Here is an 8,054-nt window from a genome sequence, read left to right as displayed (position 1 = left end):
CTGTGATGATCTTGATCCTAAAGCAGCCAGCTGAGCCACGGGGTGTCAGGCACACCTTGCAAAGGTGCGTGCCATACGGTGTCTCACAGCAGCTCTTAGGACCACCTGGTTTCTTGCGTACCCTTTCCAAAAGGCACTGCCTCCTCTTTAACAGGCGTTTTTGCTTGTGAGTGACGTTGGCAGGAGCAGTCACTCAGAAAAGAGTTAGCCACTGAGAAGACAAGCATCATTTATCCTCCGAGTCCCTCTCTAACTTTATTGCATCTGAGCATTGCCTCAGTGAGACACTCTCACAGGTGAGTGCGCATAATTAAATGCTAAAAACCCATATTCTTCTATAACCCAGCCAAGAGCGAGGGCGTAACTTTTTTACACCGGCGAAGCAGTACGGGACATGTATCCCTAAGCTGCCAGATAAGAAGCTCACATTTAAACAGACATAATTCATTCTCCTTCTGTAGGCACAGAGTCATGCTGACACTGATCTAGCAGCGGCAAAGCCAGTCAGGGGCCGGTCCAGCTTCTGCTGGAGTCAGTGGCAAAGTCGGACTGGGGGCAGGGTCAGCCCTTCGTCTCTCCGGTGACGGTTATTACAATAAACTGCATTTATGGAAATTCGCATCCAGTTAAAAACGTTCAACACAAAAATCCAGCAGGCAGTCCTTCCATTGCGGCTCTAGAGCCAGGGCATTTTCTGATCCCTGTTAAATTCACCATACTCTGCTGAAGAAGAGAATTAACGAAGCGCTGCTTAAACTCATCTTCCAAAAATACGGCCTATTTCCTTCCTCCTCAGTCTCTATATGCTAGCAGTTTGTGAAGTCAGCATCTTATAAGTGCGTGTTTTCTAAAAAAAATATTTCATTGCAACTTTATTTAAAAGTCCTATTAAACAAAGCTGCCCAGGGCATAAATCAGGTTGCAAATACCTGTTGCCTGCCCGGTCCCAACCTCTCGCTTCGTGCGTGCCATTATGCGGAAAGTCCCGCTGCGTGAACAGAGCTCTTTGTCATTTTCTGAATAGCAATCTTTCTGAAAGGACTTTAGAAATGTCCCAAACATTGTTTCAAACACTGGCCAACACTGGGATTCCAGATCCACCCTGTGCTTCAGCCTCTGTTTAAAATCTCCATGGGGCTTTTCAACAGGGCACTGGTTTTCCCCGGCGACCTTTGCCAAAACCTCCCCTTTCCTCCCCCAGCTCCATCACCTGTGGACGCGGTGAAACAACAATTCAGCTGCCTGCTGGCAGGTGCTCTTCAAAAAGTTTGTTCGCTGTTTCACAAAGCAGTTAATGTTGAGCGTTGTCTGTATTTTTCACGAGAAAGGGAAGCTAGCATCTGCGTTAAGGAGTATCTTTAACCCATAAATAATCCCCTCAGAATGTGCAGTTGTGTGTTTTTGCAAAGAAGGCGTTTGCCAGTTGTATGTGGATGAATCTCCGCGTTTTGACGTCTCACTCAGAACACAGTAATTACGCCGAGTACGCAACAAAAATCTTAAACCGAGCTTGACGACTAGGTCAGGATACTGAGCCCGGTTGTAGCTAAACGAATGGATTTGTCTACTACGGCTTAACTTTCTTTGTGCATGAAGGCACAGGGAAATCCTAATAGAGAGGCAACTGGTAAATGTTCAATATGTTTAATACTTTGCTCCCTCATTTGGAGAACAAAGAGTTGCCTGTTTCATACTCCTGGTTTGGACAAAAGCAGGGCAGGGAAATGTGTAATCTGCATTTGCTGAATAGTCAAGATCTACAAAGATGATTTCACGTCTCTAGCTCTTTTCTGTTGGCATGCTAGCAAAATCTGACAAAAAATAATCCAAAAAGTATATTTTATTTTGCTAAAAGTCGCGACGAGAACCAGAAAGATTCGCAGCGCTGCTGTGTTTGTAATGCAGTGCGCAGCTCCGGCCTAATCTGAACACAGGACTAACCACCACCGAGCGTAAAATTGAACTAATCCTTTAAATCAGTATAAAATTACTACTCCCATCTCCTGAGAGCTAGTCTAATAAACTGATGAATATGTAAGAGTTTCTGACATCCAATGAGAAATCCAACTGTATAAAAAGAATCAAAGGATGAAGGGAAGAGAGTCTGATTCTTCTCAGGAAGCTGCTCCTGCTGATGGGATGCGGAAACTCCCGCTGTGAACTGTGTCACTTCCATCATGTGGGACCATGCCGGGAGACTTGTCATTCTGGGGCTTTGGAAAATTAACTGCCAGGTGATTTTTCCCGACGGTTTTGGCAAGGAAACGTGTTTTAGTTTATTCTGTAGTGATCGGACTGACAGTCTTTCTGTAAATAATTCATACGAAGACTCAGAAGGTGTGACTGTGCAATTCAGATCCAGAAATGTGCACCTGTAACACTGGCGACATAGAGGAATAAATACTCATTACAGTTGATTTTACTGGGCGGTTCCAGTCAAAGATGCCCTACATTTATTTAATTTTTAAAGAGAAGAGAGAGAATGATCTAATGGTGGTGTGCACCTTCTCTATTAATAGTTTATTAGGTAACTGTTGCCTTTCTGCAAGTTTATTTCTTCTCACAGTGGTGGAAAATAGTTAAACACCAAAAAAAAATGGGACATGGGCTATTACTTTATACAAGAGCTAGCACCTCGCATTAATGTTCCTGTTTTATGTCTGAATTTATTACTTTGTGCTGTTCTCACCTCCAGGCGTGGGAATGGCTCATCTCTCTGACCTGAAAAGGGTCTTGTGTGCCTGGAAATACGTCTGCTTTGCTCCCAAACCCAGAGGAAGGTGTCAATACCTGAGCCCATGTTTTCCTGGGCCCAGCGGGGATGGAGGTGTCGGGGGGTGGGCAGTGTGAAGTCCCTCTTTTGGGGACACAATTTCCCCCTTTTCTGGCCGGCTCCTTCTCGCCGTTCACTCCCGTCTTCCCAGAGCAGGTTTTGGCTTTTTCTTCCTCTGCTCAAGGCCTCTTTTGAATTAACTCCCGCTCTCCACCACTTCCACACAAAAGCGTCCCTAAGGCCGGTGGTTTCCTGAGCCCTTCCAATAATTTTTGACGTGAACGTCTGTGTAGCAAATGCAGAAATTGGGACAGTTCTGAGGCCAGCGATTCCAAATTGGAGACGGAGGAGGGTGGGGAAGCGCCGTGGCAGGGCTCCCTGCGCAGGAGCAGGGTACAGGCTGCAAAGGCCGGGCACCTGCACCGCACACACTCCCCGTGGGAGCCTCCAGCCCCTCTGTGGGGAGCCCCTTGCCCAGCGTGCCCACCAGCACCATTCCCCTGGGCATCCTGGCATGGTTTGGGCTGGGCTGGCCACTGAACGAATGGCAGATGCTCTCTTTTAATCTCTCAGCCTTCCCAGAAGAGAAGGGAGGGAGAATAAAGGAGAGAGACTTATGGGTTGAAAAGAAACAAAAACTACTTTAACGAGATCTTAGCAATAAAAACATCCTTGGCACCAGGCAGAGGGTTGCTCCCCGGGGGGACAAGGGGAGATCACAGAGCTCCTCTGTGTGCGGGGCAGGGCTGAGGGGGCTGCGCGGAGGAGGGATGCGAGCACGGGAGGAGGCAGAGATGCTTGCGGGGAAGATGGGATGCCCTGCTTTGAGGAGAGCGGCACACGGCGGGAGAGTGAGGGATGCTTGCGGGACAGGAGGAATGCATGCACGGGAGGGGGCATGCAGGCAGGGCAGGAGGGATGCTGGGAGGGATGCGGGGAGGGATGCCGGCGGGGCGGGCAGAGGGGAGGCAGGCGAGGGTAGGGGAGGCAGAGGCCGGGGGAGGCAGGACGGAGCCGGGGCCGGGGGCGCGCCCTGGCGGTGCCCGCGGCTCCTCCCCGCCCCGAGTGACTCCGCGGTGGCCCAATGGCCGCGCCGGGACGCCGTGATGGGCGGGCGGGCGGCCCAATGGGGCGGGGGCGGCGGGGCCGGGGCGAGCCGAGCGCGGGCAGCGGGGCTGGGTCCTCGGCGCGGCGGGACGGCGCGGCTCGGAGTGGCGGGCGGTGAGAGGTGAGCGCTCCCGGCAGCTCTTCCAGCGCCCATCCAACTCGGGGAAAGTTGCCGGCGCTCGCCCACGGCCTGCGGCGGCCCCGGCGGAGCATCCCGGCAGTGGTGGGGCGGGAGGCGCCGAGCGGCCCCAGCGGCTCCGCGGGGCCTGGCCCTGGCCGCCGCCTGGCTTCGCTGCCGGCCAGGCGTGTCCCCGGGGAGGGGAGGGGGGGGTGCCGGGCAATGAGGCGGCGGGACGGGCGCGGAGCCGTGCGCGGAGCCGGGACGGGCGCGGAGCCCGGCGCGGAGCCAGCGGTGCCCGCCGGGACGTGGGGTCTGTGTGCGCCGGGAGCGCTCCGGCCGCCCCCTCCAGCCTCCCCCGCGGCGAGGAGAAGGCGCTTGTCTGATTCATTGCCCTGGAAGCCTCCCCCCGCCGCCCGGGGCCATGCGCTGGCCCCGCCGCCGGTGCGGAGGGGGAGCCCCGGCTGCGCGGAACGCGGGGTCCGTGCGAGCCCCCGGCGGCAGCGAGGGGAGGCACCGGCGAGGGGGGTCGGCGTTTAACTTCCAGCTTCTTCTGTACGGGATGTTGTTCCCGAAAAGCAGAAACAGTGCGGAAATCGGAGCCGGCTTCTAGTCTAAATGGAGCGGGGTGAAGTGAAGTGAAGTAAGTTAGCGGGACAGCTGCGGGGGGTTATTTTTATACGTCTCTAATTCGGACTGGGAGAGGAAGCGTAACCCCGCGCCCCCGAACAATGGCTTCTTGTTGGGAGCCTGCGAAGGGAAGGGGAAGAGCAGGGAACGAAGAAGGAGGTGAAGCGTTAGACTTGCCTTTGCATAGGAAAGGCTGGGGCGCCCTGGCACGGGCTGTAAGTATTCCGATGGGTGGTATCAAGCCCCGATGCTTGCAGAGGTAACAAACTCCACAGACGTGACTTTGCTCCAGTTGTAAGGTTTTATCGAAGTGGAAACAGCAGCGAGATGCGTGGATGGGAATCTAACCCCAAGTTAATGCTGCCTTGGGACAGGCTGCATATGTCTGCCCTGCGACAGCATCCATTCCTTCAAGCGGGGCATCACTTGAACTCCTTTCTTTCTTTTCAGGAGAGCTGTTGGTATGGCTCTGAGCAAATGCCGTTGAATCAGCCTCCGAGGTTGTTATTGCTGTTACACAATCCCAGTGGAATGCATGTGCACACGAGAGCTGGGCTTCCTGTTTTTGGTCAGTCTGTAGAAGAGACTATAAAAGATAATAGATATCTCAGATAAATGGCTTTTGCATGAGAACTTGGAGCCATTGTTCAACCAGTAACACTTGTGACTTCTCCAGTAAGCCTGGTAACCTGAGAAGAAAAACCCCTTAATGCTGGGAGACTTGCTCAGGGTAACTTTAAAGACAACAGCTGGAACCTGGATATAAAGAGGGAATAGTTACAGAGATCAACGTATGTTAGTGCTGTGCATAATGATGTACAGAAATTCAATCTGTTTTGAAAAGAAATCTTGTGTAAAGAGGAGCCGCTGGTAGTTTGTCAGCAGAGAGCAGCGTTTCCGGGGTTTAGTGGACACAAGGCAAGTCCCCTGGGTGCAATATTCTGCAGCCGATTTCTGCCCCAGGGCTGTTTGATGGCCTCCTGTGGGGTGTGTGCACAGAGAGCTTAAATTCCATATCTACTGGTTTGCGTGTGAATAACTCTTTTAAAAAAAAAAAAAAAGGGTAGGTTTTAAAATAATTTGCTAAGAGAAATCTTTTCGAAACACTGCTGTTATCACAGCCCCTTCATCTTGCCAAAAGTTTAACAATTTGAGGATGTTGCTTGGTTGTAACCAGGCTCCTTTGAAGGAATTCTGTGCTTGTGAAAGATGAATTACTCATTCTTTGTCTGGGTTAAGAGATCATAATGTGATTATTAAACTTGGTGCTAGATATAAAGAATTATGCTTAACCAGGGTCTTTGTTCTCTTATCAAAGCTAATCTGACCAAGTTTCCCCTCCTATAAAGTAGGCAAACATCTCCTCAGATTAAAGAATGCCCCAAACTCCAGAAACCTATTTACTAGTTTTGGCTAGATTAGCTTCGCAGTGGGGAGGGCTCTGGGGACTGAGGACTTCATTAGGTATTCGGCTGATGGATGCTCGGATTTGGGATAAATGCAGAGGAACTCCTTCCCCCGGGGCTCACTCACTAGCTTCTGTGCTCGGGGGTCCCGATTGTTGTGAGATTAAGATGGTGAGTGAAGGAATCGCAGCCTCGTTAAATGGGTTTGCTGATGAATCCACTCATGCGGGATCTTCTAGTAACTCTTTCCTGTGTTTACCCGGCTCACCAGTGCAGCAACTGAACTGCCTTTGGAGAAGTGGGACACAGCAGTTGTGGCCTGGCGGAAGCAGAGGAGAGTGCTCCTGCGTGATTGATGGGAAAGGATGGGGGGGGGGGGGGCGCGGGACGGGAATGCAGTAATTTTGCTTAAGCAGCTGCCAGTGATCAAAATGATCCAAGTGCCCTTGTGAGTAGCTTTATAGGAAACCTTCATGTCGGACGTTCTGTCTGTCTTTTGCGTAGTAAAACTGCAAGCGCTCCGCTTCTTGGCGCAGCAGTGCAGGAGTTGTGGTTTTGCTAATGTGTGTAGTGTAATGCAACGGGAGGAGGGAGATGCCTTTCGATTTGCATGATTGGCAGAGAGTTTGGGGAGGGTGTGCCCACCACCTTTCTATTTGGGGATTTTAATCCACTTCCTTGTCAAAGTAGGTGGTAGGGATCAGTAGGAAGTACACGTGGTCACTTACGAGAGCTTCATTTAGCACTTGAGGTTGTCCCGGTGCTGATATTTCAGGTGGTAATAGTTTATTTGGTGATGTTTCCCAGGTACGGCCTATCTCTGTTCTTGGTAACCTGTTTTACATAGCAATAGCGATAGGTGGCGGGACACAAAGGGGCTGTGTTTTCAGCGAAACCAAAGGCTGGATGAGTTCTGCTTTATAGCAAATTTTAACAGGGTTATCCCTGCGCAGAGCCATGAGGATGCTGCTTCTGGTCAAGAAGAGGGTTGGGAAGGGAAGGTGGAGAAGGAAGGACAGAGCTGTCGGCGGCTACAGCGTCGCTTTGCAGCTTGGCCAGAGTTGGGCCGGGGGTGGGGGGGAAATTTATGTGGCTACAACTTGTTTTTTTATCGGTGTGCCACAGAGTAGCAATAAACAGAAGAGAAAGGTGGTTTGAGCGAGTGTTTTGTTCAGGCTTTGAATGTGAGCTTTGCCTCCGTGTGGGTTAGAGCAGTAATTCAGCACAGAAAAGCAGATTCTCCCAGCGCCAGCTGTTTAAACATGTGACTGACAAGCTATCAGCCTCCATGGTGCAATAACAGATATTAATTTTTAACTTATTAGTTGCTACTGAGAAGTTCCTTGACATATTAGGAATAGCCACAATATGATGTGTTAATATTTATTAACTAATTAGTGACCTTTGCATACTCAGCGCTTCTTGAACTAAGTTCTATTGTGTATTAAGTATTCTGTGTATCTTCTTTGGACATTGAGCTCATGGAGTAATTAAAGTTGCTAATTATTTCAAAAAAGCCAAACATGAATCCAGAAATTTCTACCAGCAGATCTGTGCGAAAGGTAGAGTTAAATACTGATTTTAAAGAGTTTACCAAAGAACCTTAATGCATATTAAGAAGAAGTTCTTTCCAATGAGGGTGGTGAGACACTGGCCCAGGAGACGTTCAAGGCCAGGCTGGATGAGGCTCTGAGCAACCTGATCTAGTTGAAGATGTCCCTGCTCCCTGCAGGGGGGTTGGACTAGGTGGCCTTTAGAGGTCCCTTCCAACCCAACACGTTCTGTGATTCTATGATATGCAGAGCAAAACACTCCTGAATATCTTTTCATTTCAAGTACATTGCAAAACTCAGACCAACTCTTCTGATGAGGGTGATGCAAGGTGGTATTAAATCAGTATTTGTTGGGTTACTCTAATGAATGTCACAATATCACCTTGCTCTTTCCTGTCCTGGCTCCCCAAACCCTTCGATAGGCATCTCTTAGCATCTCTGCACCCATGTTCCTGTTGGCATTTGGG

At 50.5% G+C, this 8,054-nt stretch overlaps 1 protein-coding gene across 5 annotated transcripts in view; it reads left to right on the top strand.

Moving 5' to 3' along the window:
• Positions 1–3,906: 3,906 nt before the first annotated feature.
• The window catches only part of PLS3 (plastin 3), a 54,527-nt gene continuing 50,379 nt past the window's right edge, over positions 3,907–8,054 (top strand). The window contains exon 1 of one of the 5 annotated variants that reach the window (XM_074600240.1): positions 3,907–4,001. The gene's annotated coding sequence lies outside the window, so the exon portion shown is untranslated. Of the gene's footprint in view, positions 4,002–4,466; positions 4,642–8,054 lie in introns of those variants that run through there. The other 4 variants (XM_074600237.1, XM_074600241.1, XM_074600242.1 and 1 more) reach the window with 4 other exon arrangements.

Source organism: Larus michahellis, chromosome 9 (genome assembly GCF_964199755.1).
Source record: "Larus michahellis chromosome 9, bLarMic1.1, whole genome shotgun sequence".
Classification (NCBI taxonomy): domain Eukaryota; kingdom Metazoa; phylum Chordata; class Aves; order Charadriiformes; family Laridae; genus Larus; species Larus michahellis.
This window is presented reverse-complemented; position numbering and strand designations above follow the sequence as displayed.